Here is a 15912-nt window from a genome sequence, read left to right as displayed (position 1 = left end):
ATTCTGAAGTTTGGGTTTCCTTGTATTTGTGAAACATCAAATGCGAACGTCTGATGAAAGTTTTGTTTTGTTTATTTTTTTTTATTATCATTAAGTTATCTATTTTTGTTTTGTTTTCTTCACATTATTTTAATATAGTTTAAAGTTTGTGCATAGTTAAAAATCTTAAAATTGAGAAATGAACAACAAAGAATGACATTTCATTACTTTGACGTCTTAAGTGTGAACATGTGTGCGTGATTCTGGTTTTGATTCTGCCTCAAAATTCGGAATCGATTTTCTCTTCTTTTCAGAATTAGAACTGTCATTGAGTGCCAAACGATCAGTTTCAGAATCGTTCGGGAGAATTCCGGACAGTCCCGGACGACCAAACGAAAACGCTATAAGTAGCCATAAGTTTTGACAGTTCTCGATACTGAGTTTTTTCTAATGATCATACCTTCTTTTTTTATACAATCCCTTCAAGCAAGAAAACGGAGTCCAGAAAAGACAGTCCGACCTCCGACCCAGAAAAGCGGGGTTGCACTCACACACTTGCAACTTTTTGTGTATGAACACAAAGTCTAAGAGAATCGTGGTGAAAACTGAGAAAAGGAAAAAAAAGTAGACAGACATAGCCAACAAGAGCAAAAGCGTCATTTTGTTATTTTTTGTTGAAGTGTTTGGTCGCGTCATGTCTCGTGTCGTTGTTTGTATAATGTTAGTTTATTAATTATAAACAATTTTATTAAATTATAAACAATATGGAAAACAAAAAAGGTATGTTTTATATATCGCTCAAAGTGTTTGGGTTAAAATGTTGTTTCTTCTTGTGTTGTAGATGAAGAAAAATCTAGAAGGTGAAACATGCGATTGGGTATCTAAAAAAACACCAACAACAGCAGCAGCATCAAATGAAATAAAATGAAAAAAAAAAATGTATTGTATTTTATATTATATTTATTGTGAAAATTTCGTTTGCCAAAATAAAATAAAAAATAAAACAGTTTCAGTGAAAAAAAAATAAATCTTGTTCTTTTTTTGGTCGCAAATGCGAAATGTCATCCCTTTCTTATTCCTCTTTCTGGTAGGTTTTCGCTGCTCCGGCTCAGGTCCGCCTTCGGCTCCGTTTTCTCGGAATGGAGATTTTCACCACACCAATACATATGCAATCGACTTCGCGGTGATTATAATTTCCATACTAATTTGAGCCGCCTTCGGACCAGTTTCTGATCCGAAGACGGACTCAGCTCCGCCTCAGGCGGAGCGGATTCGGACCGAGGTCGGACCTGTTTGCTTGAAGGGAAGGTACACAAAAGGGTTTTGGGGGGAAAGACGTACGAAAGTTTCCAGTCTTGGTATTTTTTGTTTATGGTTTCCAGTCTTGGTATTTTTTGTTTATGTTGTAGGCAGACGTCACTGATCACTGTGATCCGTTCTTTTATTGAACAATGTTAACTATTGTTGTTATGTCAAAACGGATTCTTTTATTGAACAATGTTAACTATTGTTGTTATGTCAAAGCGGATTCGGACCGAGGTCGGACCTGTTTGCTTGAAGGGAAGGTACACAAAAGGGTTTTGGGGGGAAAGACGTACGAAAGTTTCCAGTCTTGGTATTTTTTGTTTATGGTTTCCAGTCTTGGTATTTTTTGTTTATGTTGTAGGCAGACGTCACGGATCACTGTGATCCGTTCTTTTATTGAACAATGTTAACTATTGTTGTTATGTCAAAAAAATCGTTGTATTTGTTTTTGTTAGATTTTGTTACAAAATGTAAACTTTGATTTAGGAACGACTAAATGTTACATTTTGTTGATCTGTCAAAAGAAAAATTTTTGAGATTAATTTTATGAATGAATAAACAAGAAAAAAATAATTTCGTACTGAAATAATTCTTTTTAATTGAATTCTAAGCAAATTGAAAAAAAAATATGCATTCAATAATTTCAAATACGGAAACAAACAAGAAATTCTCTTCTCACATCATCCCCTCTCTTCTCCATTTAGTTGTGTTTGACAGATTAACATTGAAACTCAAGTCCAGGAGCTGAGTTGAAAAAAGTAACAAAATGTAACTATTTGACACTTCAACACTGGATTTAGGAACGATGTTGTGACGTCACGATGTTACACTTTGTAACTTTTTTCTCATTTAGGAACGATGAAAGTTAACTATTGTTAACAATAGTTAACATTGTCGAATAAAAGAACGCATCACAGTTGACCTCCGAGTTTCCAGTCTTGGTATTTTTTGTTCATGGTCGAGATTACAAATTTTATAGCACAACAATTTAGTAATTTAGTCTTGATCAAACTGTGAAAACTGAATGGTGTTGTTCTTTCTCTATACAAATTTGCTTGGGATAATATTTGATTGCAATAAATAAATGCGTGCGAGTAAATTTTGAATAGTTCAATCATCTTCTTAGTTATAAAAATTTGTATTGTGTGGAATTGGTCAAATAAAAAGAAAACTTAGTAAAAGGTAAGTAGGTACATTTCATTAGCAATTTCTCTATTGTATGCTTGTTGTGCACAATTGAATATCCAATTTAAACGAAGAAATATTTATGCACTTAATTTGAACGAGCTGCAGTTTCAGTTTGGTTTTAAGGTGTTTATAGTTCATACGAAAATATATTGATTTAAAAAGTATCTCAGTGGGTAGAGGTAATTTGTTTTGTCATAGTGGACGAAATAATCTGACAGTGGGTAAATGAGATTCCCTTAACAATTAAATGGAAATATTTTTTTTTTAATTGACTCCTGGCAAAAGCCAGGAGTGAAGATCGTGCAACTAAAGTACATTTAAAAAAAATATGTGCATAATCTTATTTATCTTTATCACCTGAATACTATGGTATCGCTGACGCTTGAAGCGAGAGTTGACGAAATCTAACTCAAATTTTGAAAGTGTTACAAGCTACAGCTACATTTTCCCCATTTTATTCGTCCAGTAAATATAAAAGGAAGCGGTGGCGGTTTCCTCTTAAATTAATGACGTAATATCGCCTGATTTTTGTGTTTACATGTTTTCATCCGTTAGTAGAGACTTCAGTTTCATACATCTTCGAGTTAACATGATGTGTATGAGTGAGACAAAATGAATATTGAAAATCACGCCACTATCTCCTCATTCTATAAATGTTGAATTTACTCCACAGTCCACAGCAGTTGTTGAAGTTGAAACACCGTAAGAAGTTCGTATTAAGTTTGCAGTTAGTTGCTTTTTTCCTCATCACACAATATACCTATAACAACATAAGTTATAAGATAATTATTTAAGTTTTAGTTGTCGGGTAGGTAAGTTGCCTACAAAAAGCATCCCTTACCAATTATTTAAGGTTCAATAGAACTGTATTCATTTATCATCGTTTTTTTTTTTTATTAATTTGGAAGATTTAAAAATCGTGTTCTGTCTGAAATATTTTAATTATGTGGCCTATTTTGTAAAACGATTATCGTTTAATATAATTCGTTCTTGTTCAAATGCGATTAGGTATTACGATAATGATTTTATTTAAACGATACTCGTAAATGCTTACGACCAGAGATGGCAGAGTAGATTACGTCAGGTAATCTACTCGGTTAACTACGCGTAGTTAATCGAATAAACTACTCGCTTGATTTGTTTCATGTACTACCTACATTTGCTACGTGCAATAACTACATAATAAACGTTAAATTTTAAAAATATTTAAAAAAAAATCTGGTTTCAAATATTCTCTTCAAATTCACACTATCACAGCTATGTATTTCGATTTGAATAAGACTTTGACAATTTGGTGGTAAAATTGGCATTTCAAACTACATTTTGAAGTCTAGCGCTACGTCTGCTATATTTAACTACGTTAACTACATTAAACTACGTTAACTACCTCATTTATGTAGTAGACGTAACAAATGTAGGAAATCAAAAAAAATCCCATTTTTGCCGTAGCGCTAGACGTCAAAATGTAGTTTGAAATGCCAATTTTACCACCAAATTGTCAAAGTCTTATTCAAATCGAAATACATAGCTGTGATAGTGTGAATTTGAAGAGAATATTTGAAACCAGATTTTTTTTAAATATTTTTAAAATTTAACGTTTTTTATGTAGTTATTGCACGTAGCAAATGTAGGTAGTACATGAAACAAATCAAGCGAGTAGTTTATTCGATTAACTACGCGTAGTTAACCGAGTAGATTACCTGACGTAATCTACTCTGCCATCTCTGCTTACGACTGTCATTTACCTATCGTTTGACTTTCGTTCTTGTTTGTCTTGCTTAGAAAAAAAATTTGCCAAACTTCGAATCTAATTTTATTTTCACTGATTGCAATGAACATATAAAAATATAAATATACTCAAATATTAAAACGAAGAAGCAAATTTCTTATTACTATTAAAGCACCACAACACAACAAAACGATAAAACAAACAATAATTATTATTATTGGTAAGCCTCCTTCTTTCTGGAACAAGGTTTAATGGACCGATGAAAGTTCTTTTTTTGTTCGGAAGCGGTCTAGAAAACTTTGTTCAGAAAAAAAAACTCTTCACAACGTGCTTTTTTAGTTTTCAACATGCTTTCAAGAGGTTAACTAATGGTTTTTTTTGCTGAATAAGTCCCAAAATTGTGTTTCCTGGGCTTTGCTTTCGTTCACGAAATTCTTCCCTAGGGATTTAATTTCCAGCTCCATGATATTAGGGTTCAATCTGGGATTCAAAGTGAATTGCGCAAAAAAAGACTTGTCTTTTTTTTTTGTGTAATTTTTTATTTTGTGCACATCCATGGTAGATTCTACTCAGTCCTCGTACTCTTGTGTTTGTTTTTTAGCTACGACATAACTTGACGCAAAAAAATCAGTTCTTCATTGATTTGTTTAACAGTTAACGGGAATTTTAACTTGTAACAATAAATGCCATAATTTCAATTTTTATTTGCGAAACTTTTCCAATTTTTTTTATGAATCTGAGCCTAAACATGTTCAACTGTTGGATACATGCTTAAAATAAGTAAAACGTATTACTTTACCTTAACAAAATTGAAAAAGAATGCTGGTCAAAATACTTTTGGCACTCAAAAAATAGCACTTCTAATACAAAAAAAGCTGTCTGAAAGCCAAATTTCACTCATATGACTTACTTTCACCACCATGAGATTAACCATAACATATTAAATACATATAAAACCATCAACTTTACCTATATAGAGTTTAACCGTTAGAAATTATTCTTATTAGATCGAGAATTGTAAATCAGTAAAAATAATTATGCCGACGACTGTATGTACATTAGAGTGACCGCAAGAAATCGATTTTCGAAATTTGGTCGGGGGAACCCTATAATTTTATAGAACAATGAGAAGTTTCACTTGGTGGGCCAGTTCATAGTTCTTTCATAAACTGTGATTTTGTCGTTTCTAAGAAAAAATTACTATACTATATCGATATTAGCTATATTTTTTTTTGGCACTGATATCCGTATCCGAAGTTGGATACAATAATATAGTGAAGAACTAAGCTGACATAAGTTGAGTTTTGCCTTTAATTCTCCTGTAATCTGGGTTATTACATCAAGTGTTTGGTGCTTATTAACATTTTTTTACTGATATCCTAGCTTTATTTTTTAGAATCTGTTTTGGACCATAATTTTGAAACCTCTTTTACTACCTTCCAAAAGGAGGAGGTTCTCAATTCGTAAGTATTTTGTTTTTCTTGAATGTAAGGCTGATTTTGAAATTTCAAAGTAAATTTTATTGTGCCCTGATGCTTGTATTGTAGTTAAAATTATACGGTAAACATTTCGATCACATACCTTACACCAACTTATAACAGAAAGTTTCATGGTTAACAGAGTTTGCACCTCAACTCTTTTTTGAGGCCAGTACTGAAAATTTAAATTGAACACAATATAGTTTTTTTAAAGTAAGACTGAACAAATTTAGCATCTGAATTATGTATAAAAACACTACCTTTAATTTAATATACAAAAAGTGAAAATGACCCCATCTGTTTAGGAGCAAGAGCAAATTGAAAAAACAGAGATTTTTGATACTTTGAGCGAGTGTCGGCACCATTTAGACTTATCCAATGGAGCTGAAATTTAGGCTATCTAAAAATCTGCAAAGGCTTAACCCTTTCGGACCCAGCGTTACTCTCATGTAACATATTTTTAAAAATTCGTAAAAAATATTCCATTAAATATTTTTTTAGGTTTCGATGGCTTAATTAAAAGATAATGATGCCCAGTTACTGAATTATTACAAAAATTTAGTCAAATTTTAAATTACATTTTTTCTTTTTTTTTTTTGAAAAAAATTTTTTTTTTATATATGGTCATAATTTTGAAAAAAGATATAAAAAAAGTTAATCCAGAAAGTGTTTTGCTTTTTGGCTTAGTAGCACATATGTATTATTGTTCCATAAAAAATTATTTTCTCAGTTGTCCGACTTTTTTTGGTGGTCAAAGGCAGTGCATGTTACTTACATGAAACATGAGAGTAACACATTAGTTTTGCTATTTATTATTTTGGAAAATACATTTTTTAATATTGATTTTCATAGCTTGGGTTCGAAAGGGTTAACATTTTATGGGGTTCTCCCGAAAAAAAATCGACAAAAAACTTTTTCTATGGGAGTTGCGGTCACTCTAATGTACATATATTTGTATACGAAAATTGATTTCACACAAAATGAAATGTGGTTCTGAATTTTTAGAGGTCAGTCATTTGAACGGGAACTTATAGTATATAGACTTGTTTATTACTCCTTCAATTGTTTCAAAAAAAGAATACAATTAAATTGCTAATTTTGTATGTTATAATAATAAATAATGATAATTTTTGTATGTTTTCTTCGAGATTAATGTATAGCTGGACAGATAAAAAATTGAATTGGTTCCAAGTTTTGAAGTTTTTGGTTTAGGTTGATGAATTATGTTTCGGTTCCGAGGTTTGATATAATTGTGCCATACTTTTTATTTTATGTAACTTGCGTGTTAGATGAAGTTCAATAAAGTCAGTAACGAGAAGTAACTTAAGGGCGATTTTATTCACTAGAAGTTGAATTCAACTTGATGATTTTTAATTGCAACAGAATTTGTTTTTATTCACTAAAAGTAGACGTTTTCAACTTTCAATTTTCAAATCTAGAATTTATTAATTTAAGGTTTTCTCAACTCCCGAATTTGCGAACGAACTTTAGTTAAATTCTTATTGAAAATGTAACTTTTTTTTATTTTTAATTATTGTTTTTAATAATTACTGTTAAAAAGAAGAATTATTATAACAAAATGACTCCTTTTCGAAAATCGGCCATGAGCCGCCTACCTATTTAATCAAATAATGAAAATGATGACCCCAACGATGAAAACATTTCGTGCTTTAAAGGAAATCCAATCAATGTTCTGCGACGCCAAGTCCATTTTTTTTTTTTATAGTTTTGAAAAACGAAAGTTAAAGGTACATTAGGTACATTCTTTCGTATGTAAATACTAGGGCGTTAAAAAAAAAATTGCTTGATTTTCTCTGAACCAGAAAAAAACAAAAAAAAGTCCCTGAAAATTTGAGCACTTAATATTAATGCTAAGTACTTCCGCATCGCATTTTTTGTTTCCATTAAGAATATCACAAGAATTTTTGTTTCTTCTAATTCTTTTAAATACTGAAATATAAATTCCACTGCCATGCGGATCAAAGACTTTTGTAGAGAACTGAACGCTCTACAAAAAGTATAGTCAGTCAGAAGTTATTCGAGGTCAAAGGTAAATTTAATAATTCAACCGGCTTTTCTTAGGTACAATACTCCAAAATTTATGAATACATATTGTTGTATACATATTGTCCTATAATAAGATAAAGAACATTTCAGGAATGATTTTTGTGTATATTCTTTGAAAAAAAACTTAAGTAACGCTTTATCTGCGAAATTGATGATTTAAGAAAACTCTTACTTTGGTATTCCTTTCTTCTTCTTCTTCTTCTCCATTATCGACGATAGTCATGATCTCGAATGGGGTCACAACTCTCCCACTCTACTGCTTCACACTACGGCTCCGCATGTGGGGTTCGCCGGGTTGACCTCAGGAAACGTCGGCAGGCTTCTCGATTTTGAATTGTTCCATGTCTAAGGCCAACTGAATGCAGTTGTCGTTGCATTTGTCTTCTCCATGAGTTCTTAGGCCTGCCTCTTCTTCGCGATTGCGTTGGAACGTCGTAAGCGATCGCCTTTTGAACTGGATTCTCAGGGTTTCGTCTTTGTACATGACAGTACCAGCTTAAACGGTCATGCTGTATTTTATCCAAGATGGTGTTTTTGACGTGAAGGCTTCCTCGGATTTTCTTGCTTCTAATTCGATCAAGCTTTGTTACTCCTGCTGTCATACGAAGCATCTTCATCTCAGCTGCTGTCAGTTTACTCTCATACGTTCTGTACATTGTCCAACATTGTGAACCGTATGTAAGTGCTGGGCGAACAACTGCAGTATAGAGCTTTCCTTTCAGTTTAGGGGGCATTTTTCGGTCACAGAAGATGGCAGAGTTTTCGCGCCACTTCATCCACCCTACACTTATTCGGTGGTTGATGTCGTCATCACAAGAAGCTTGGTTGTTGATCATAGATCCAAGATATTTGAACTTTTCGCACTTGGGAAGTATTGTTCCATTCAGGTAAATGTCCGGAATAGGGCCGTCTGGGTCAGAAAATGGACAGCAGAGATATTCTGTCTTTTTCGCGCTTATCCGATACCCACTTCCTTCCAGAACATCCACCCACACATCAAGTGCTCATTGCAAGGATGTTGGATCTTCACTTATGATGACTCCATCATCAGCAAAGAATAACTGATTCACTTTCGGATCCGTCACTTTTCCTTCAAGCAGAAAGTCAAGGACTGTAATAAAGAGCAAAGGACTCAGGACGCTTCCCTGGTGCACACCGACTTTGATTGGGAACTCTTCGGTGACTCCTGCGGGGCATTTTACCTTCGTTTTTACTTCCTCGTACATGTCCTTGATCATCCGCACGTAGACTTCCGGAACCCCTCGCTGTCTCAGGGACACCCATATCAGATCTCGTGGTTGTCTATCGAATGCCTTTTCGAAATCAACCAGCACAATATGCAAATCCCTTGAGGAATCACGGTGTTTTTCCATTCGGATTCTTAAACTCTGTATGGCATCTGTGGTTGATTTACCCGAGACAAACCCGCACTGGTCATCAGACAGCCGTATTATTTTTCGCAGTCGGCCGTCCAAAATCCGCTCAACGATCTTCATGGTGTGTGACATCAGCTTAATCGATCGGTAGTTATCACAGTTTCGTGTGTCCCCCTTTCCTTTGTAGATTGGGAGAAGGAAACTTTCTCTCCACCGATTTGGCATTTGGTCACCACTAATGAGTTTGGAGATGAGAATCGTGAGCCATTTACACCCAATGTCTCCCATCTTTTTCCAGAACTCAGAGGGTATTTCGTCTGGACCAATCGCCTTTCCTTTCTTGGAGTTTTTCACCGCCACGCTAACATCTTCGACTGTAAGGTCGGGTACTTCTTCTAAATTAGGTTCGGCTGTTGGAAAGTATATCCTGGGAAATTGCTCATTTAGGAGTTCGTCACAATACTGTCGCCACCTGTGAAGAATTTTGGCGTCATTCACAAGTAGTAGGCCTTGAGCATCGTTAATGAACTTTGGTGAGCGAATTTCCTGAGCATTCCTTCTCCTTTGAGCGGCAATTTTGAAGATGGCTGCACCCTTGTTCAGCTTAGCATGTCGCAGTTCCTGGAGAGCCTGGTTTGCATCAGCAGCTGGATCAGATATTTCACCAAGCTCGCGATACATGCTTTCCGTACTCTCTGCCTTATGCTGGGCGCATTTCTTCTTTGCTTCCTTCTTGTAGCGCTTGTAGTCCACTTCGAGTCGTGCTTTTTCATCTCTATTATGAGAGGGGCATTTGGACCAAGCTTGGAAAGCGGTCTTTTTCCTTGTTATCACTGCTTTAACTTCATCACTCCACCACCATGTTTCTTTTTCCCGTTGGTAGTTTCCTTTAGATGTTCCTAGCAGTGACCTCGCCTTCACCAAGCAAGTTCTTTGCAGAGAGTCCCACATATGTTGTACTCTGCACTCTTCGTTTTGTAATCTGCTGATGGTCTCGCACAGATAGTTTCTCATAACAGAGATGAATGCATCGCCTTTTTCTTTGTCCAGGTTGTACCACTTGATTCCCCCGATAGCCTCTCTTTGTTTGTTTGCCGCCTTCGTCTCCATAAAAAATTCTGTCAGTAGGAGACGGTGTTGCTGGGCGATCGCTTCTCCTAATATCACTTTGCAGTCTTTCACTAGCGGCTTCATAAAATTAGATAGAAGATGGTAGTCGATCTGTGTTTCATTTCCACCGCTGCTATAAGTGATAAGGTGTCGGCTTTGTTTAATGAACATGGTATTCAACACTATAAGACCATGTGACCTGCACATGCTTAGAATTTCTTCACCAGGGGGGTTTCTAGCTCCAAATCCAAGGCCACCATGGCAGTCCTAGTCTTCGTTGCCGTTCCCTACATGTCCATTTAAATCTCCACCCACAAACAAAAGCTCTTCCTTTGGGATGTCTTTAATGAGGTTATGGAAGTCTAGCCAGAATGCATCTTTTTCCACCTGCTCACATCCAATTTGGGGAGCATATGCACTGACTATATTCCACACCTTTCCTTCCATCACCAGTTTAAGAGACATCAATCGGTCACTGGACTTCGAAATAGCCAAAACGTTTCCAAGAAGCTTTTCCGCAAGGATGACACCGATTCCGTTTCTACCTTGCTCTGTTCCGTAGTAGAACATCTTGTATTGCTTTGTCTTGACGTCTAAGAAACGGGCTCTGTTTCCAGTGTTTCGCCACTTGGTTTCCTGGACGCACAAGATGTCCACTCGCCTCCTCTTCATCATCTCTTCTAATTCACAGCTTCGGCCGTTCATACTACCCACGTTCCAACTCGCGACTCTCAATTTTCTTCTAACCTCGTGCATTACTTTGCTAGCCCCCGGAATCCGTATAGCTCTGACCCGATTATTTCTAATCGGTCCAGCAGCGGTACTGCCTGGCGGGGTAGTGCTGTTCGTGTTAGCAAGTACTTCCATAATGCTCGAAATTTTTCGGAAAATTTCGCGAAACGTTTTTCGCAAATTGTCGACACTGGCATGCTCCTGATTTTGTAATGTGATCGTCTTTTACTACGCCGGTGATTTCCAGTCGCCTAACCCAAGGAATTGCATGCACGCTTAATGGAAAGCTCTTAGATGTTGGTGTGTGTCGCTAGGCTCACCTCGATGTTATTTTGCCTAGATGTGATTTGCTCCTTATAGATCTGTGCTCTGAATATGTCGGAGTAGCTCGTATAAGGGATTCACCAAGTAGTTCGGCCTAACTGGAACTGGTGACGCTACCGTTGATTCTATAAATGAATTCTTCTTACTTTGGTATTCCTTTACTCATGTTAATGATAATTTCTCTGTTAATACTAATAGTAGAAATTTGAAAAAGATCTACATTTTTAGACGAAATGATAGTCTTTGTAAGTGCGTTTAAAAAATATTGATATCTTTTTTGGTTGCTCAGATATTAATTTTTAAGGCTGTTAATTTTTTCCTTCCCATGACAAATTTCCCAAATTTCTTCGATATGTAGGTAGTTAAGTTAACATAGTATAAGAGCCGGCAGCATATTTTGGCAGTTTTGGTATAACCGAAATTCGAGTGTGTACATATCTACAGTGGCGACAAAATAAATAGCACATGTACCCTAAAATTTCTAAAATGAAAGTTTTTCGCACTTTTTTAACTTAAAAGAGCTGTTTTATTAATGAGGAAGTAAGAACACAGATATATTTGATTTATTAAAAAAGAAATTAAGTACATTGAATTCTTTAACAAAAAATAACAACAAAATCATTAATACAGCTCAAGTTTTTTAGGACAAAATAAATAGCACACTTCCTAAAAACAAAAATAAATTAACAAAAATTTTAACACAGTTAAAAGAAAATAACTAGTATTTGGTTGGGTAACTCTTATTATTTATCGCAGCATAAAACCAGCGGTTAATAGACGTAACAAGACTCCGAAATCGTTCAAAAGGTACTGAATACCAGGCTCGTCAAAATTCCTGCCAAAGTTTGTCCAAATTTGAGGTATCAGACCTGTTAATCGCTTTTCCCATGTCACTCTACAAGTCCTCAGTAGGATTCAGATCTGGGGACTGGCTTGGCAATTCCATAACACCGATTTTTCGGACGGATAGCAATTGTTTCACAGACTTAGTCTTATGTTTTGGATCGTTATCCTGTAGAAATGTCCACTTTAAAGGCATTTCCTTCTCAGGAAAAGGTAGAATAGTGTCCCTTAAGATTTCTTTGTACTTAAGGTGGTCCATAATACCCTCTATCCGATGAAATGGCCCCACACCATGCCAAGAAAAACATCCCTAAACATGAATACTAGCCCCACCATCTAACAGTCTATATTTTATAATGCGGGTCACATTTCAACTGCCCCACGCGGGGAATTTCCGTATTGGGCATTTGGAAATGCCTCTTATGCCCCATAGGGGGCATTTTTATTATTATTTTTCTGATAACTGTCACCACCTATTCTATCTACCGTTATCGTTTCGACGTTAACTTTTGGGACACCCTGTATATGTATTTAAAAATTCGTAAAAAATATTCTATTAAATAATTTTTTTAGGTTTGGATGGCTTTGTAGAAGATTGAACAAGAAGGAACGAGGTTTTGTATTTAGACTGTCTAAGGTTGGTCAAACATAACATACCATAACATAATATATTGCAAAGTGCAAGCTTAGCATGATACACCTGGAGAACCATAGATAGGAATGGTTCCCAAGATGTAATTAGATGGATTTGGAGTTGCATCATGTTGCTTCGAGGGAATCAAGGTTGACCTTGATTCTCACGATGGAATATGATAAGGTTTCTATTACACCTTCCTCCTTTTGAAGTATAATTTTATAAGTTAAAATTATGCTTGGCCAAAACCCCTAAACCATATTTATTGTTTCAAAAAATTAAAATGTTTTACATAATATTTCATTATTTATTACATAATTTAAAATGTATTTGTATTTTTTGCTTTTATTTAATTATGAACATGCATGTTCATATTTTCTTATACTTATTAGTTTATTTTAATTTGTTTTTTTTTTTTTTTTTTTTTTTTTTTTTTTCATATATAGATTTTCTGATGTTAATTTGTTAGTTTATTTTAAGTTTTTATTTATTTTTGTTTTTTTTTTTTTTTTTTTGTTTTTAATACAAAATTAAAGTAAATTTAACGATTTTTTATATCTATAATCTAAAAATATTTTTGTTGTTGTTTTTTTTTTTTTTGGTTAACAAAATTCTTATAAAATAGTATATTATTTTGTCTTCTTATTAATTAGTTCTCTTATAAAATAATTACAGTTTACATATTCATTTTGTTTTTATTATTTCGATAAAAGTAGGTTATATAAAATACACATAAAATAGTTTAAAAAAAGGAATTGTCGTATGCACATGCACATATCATTACCATAAAACTCTTGTTTTGTTACTTTATAAAGGTTCATTATATTTTCGTAGTCTATTTTTATGAACTTTAAGGTATTTGTTGTCATTCCCTAATAACGTACAGTTATTGTTTTCGATATTTGTTACAATATAAGGGCCTTTGAAAAGATTTTCTAGTTTATGGCCTGCATTGTTTTCAAGTAGCACCATATCATTGACATTAATATGTATTGGCCTAGAACTTTTGTCGTACTGGTTTTTTTGGTAGGTTTTAGATTTTTGGATAAATTGTTGTGCTCGTTGATGAGCCATTTGCAATCTGTATTTAACTTCCTTTTCATATGAATCAATATTGTATACTGGATCTATTGCCTTGTTAAACATAAAATCTAGAGTTGTTGGTATTTTTCCAAATACGAGTTCAAATGGACAATAACCATGAACGGTGGAGGGAGTTGTGTTATAGCAATACGTAAAATATTTTATCCAATCATCCCAGTCGGATCTATTTAGAGATATATATGATCTTAAATATTCATTTAAAGTTCTGTGTGATCTTTCAATTGATCCTAAGGTTTGGTGGTGATATGCTGCAGAAGTAGAATTATTTATTTTCATGAGCTTGTAAAGCTCTTGCATTGTTTGATTTTTGTATTCAGTCCCCATATCGGTTATGATCTTATTCATGGGACCGTAAATGAGAATAAAATTTTCAAAAATTGCTTTGGCTATTGCCTTGGCTGATTTATCTAAAATTGGTATAGAAATTAAATATTTTGTTAAGTCACATACAATAGTTACTGCATATTGGTTACCAACGTAAGAACGAGCTAACGGACCAATGGTGTCAACAAGAACTATGTCAAATGCGCGCTCAGTTGTTGTTGTAATTGACAATTGCTCTTTAGTTTTTGGCATGGTCTTATTTTTTGGCAATGTATACAGTTTTTAACGTATTTAGTAACTTCTTTCGTCATATTTTTCCAAAAATATTTCGCTCTTAATTTCTTTAATAGTCTTGTGATTCCCGGATGACCTCCAAATATGGGATCATTATGAAATGTTTCAATTAGTCTAGCTTTTTCTTTGTTATCCAATATGTACCTTATTTTTGGCGGTAACGCTATTTTTAAATTTTTAGTAATGCGTTTGCATTTTTTTTAAATTCATTGACCGTAGTCATATTGAATATATCATCATTTAATGAAAGTTGCAACTTATTTATATTTTTACTACCGGTCTCTTTTTCTAACCTTGGAAAGAATTGTCCTAAGTCAATTTTTCCATTAATAATAAAAATATCTATTGGAAAGCTTACTAAAGTTCTTTTTTCGAGTTTTAAGTAACACCTTGGTGTTTCTTTTATGAAATCGAACTTCAGATGAACGCATTTTTTAACTTCGCTAGAGCTTAGTGTTTCATATATTTTGGGAGAATCTGTAGCTGTACTACAAGTTTTTGTTGGTATACATTCGTTACTTAAATCTTTTTTGTTACGTCTTGTCTTAGATCTGGTTGCTACTTTAAGGATACTATTGCTGGCTATATGTTTAATTTGTTCAAAATCTATTCGTAATAATGCATCTGCACCGCAATTATCTTTTCCTTTTATGAATTCAATTATGAAATCATATTCTTCTAGGTCTAAACGCATCCTGGTCAATTTGGAAGATGGATTTTTCATAGAGAATAGGTAAGTAAGTGGCCTATGGTCACTCCTTACCAAAAATTTTTTTCCATATACATATGGCCTAAAATAATTAATTGCCCAATGAATTGCTGCCAATTCCTGTTCTATGGTTGATTTATTTCTTTCTCCTTTAGTAAATGATCTTGAAGCGTATGATACTGTATTCCATTGTAGTCCTGGCTTAGCACAGCACCGCATGCATTTTTGCTTGCATCTGTTGTAATGCAGAATGGTTTATTAAAATTTGGGTATTGTAATATATAAGGACTTAGGAGCGCTTCTTTTAAAAATTGGAATGCATTTTCACATTCTTCATTCCATTGAAATTGTACATTTTTTCGAGTTAAGCGTGTCAAGTACAGAGAATGAGACGCAAAATTGGGTATAAAACGTCGATAATAGTTGCAAAATGCAACGAATCTTCTAACTGCATCAGAGTCTTTTGGTGTTGGGTAGTTTTTGGTAATCTCAAATTTGCTATCATCTGGAAGTATTCCTTTATCTGTACATTTATGCCCTAAATAGGTCACTTCGTGACTGAAAAATGAGCATTTGTCAGGATGGAGTTTTAAGTTGTATTTACGGCAAATTGAAAAAACATCTTTAAGATTTTTCAACATATGCTTCTCTGAGCAGCCTAATACAACCAAATCATCCATGTACAGAAAAGCCTGTTCTGGTGATAAACCACAAAA

At 34.2% G+C, this 15912-nt stretch overlaps 1 protein-coding gene across 5 annotated transcripts in view; it reads left to right on the top strand.

Moving 5' to 3' along the window:
• The first annotated feature begins 2272 nt into the window (after nucleotides 1-2272).
• LOC129907649 (fatty acid synthase) overlaps nucleotides 2273-15912 on the top strand; it is a 90476-nt gene continuing 76836 nt past the window's right edge. The window contains exons 1-2 of one of the 5 annotated variants that reach the window (XM_055983946.1): nucleotides 2274-2466; nucleotides 15170-15220. The gene's annotated coding sequence lies outside the window, so the exon portion shown is untranslated. Of the gene's footprint in view, nucleotides 2467-2742; nucleotides 3285-15169; nucleotides 15221-15912 lie in introns of those variants that run through there. The other 4 variants (XM_055983947.1, XM_055983943.1, XM_055983945.1 and 1 more) reach the window with 4 other exon arrangements.

This window comes from Episyrphus balteatus, chromosome 1 (assembly GCF_945859705.1).
Source record: "Episyrphus balteatus chromosome 1, idEpiBalt1.1, whole genome shotgun sequence".
Taxonomy (NCBI): Eukaryota; Metazoa; Arthropoda; class Insecta; order Diptera; family Syrphidae; genus Episyrphus; species Episyrphus balteatus.
This window is presented reverse-complemented; position numbering and strand designations above follow the sequence as displayed.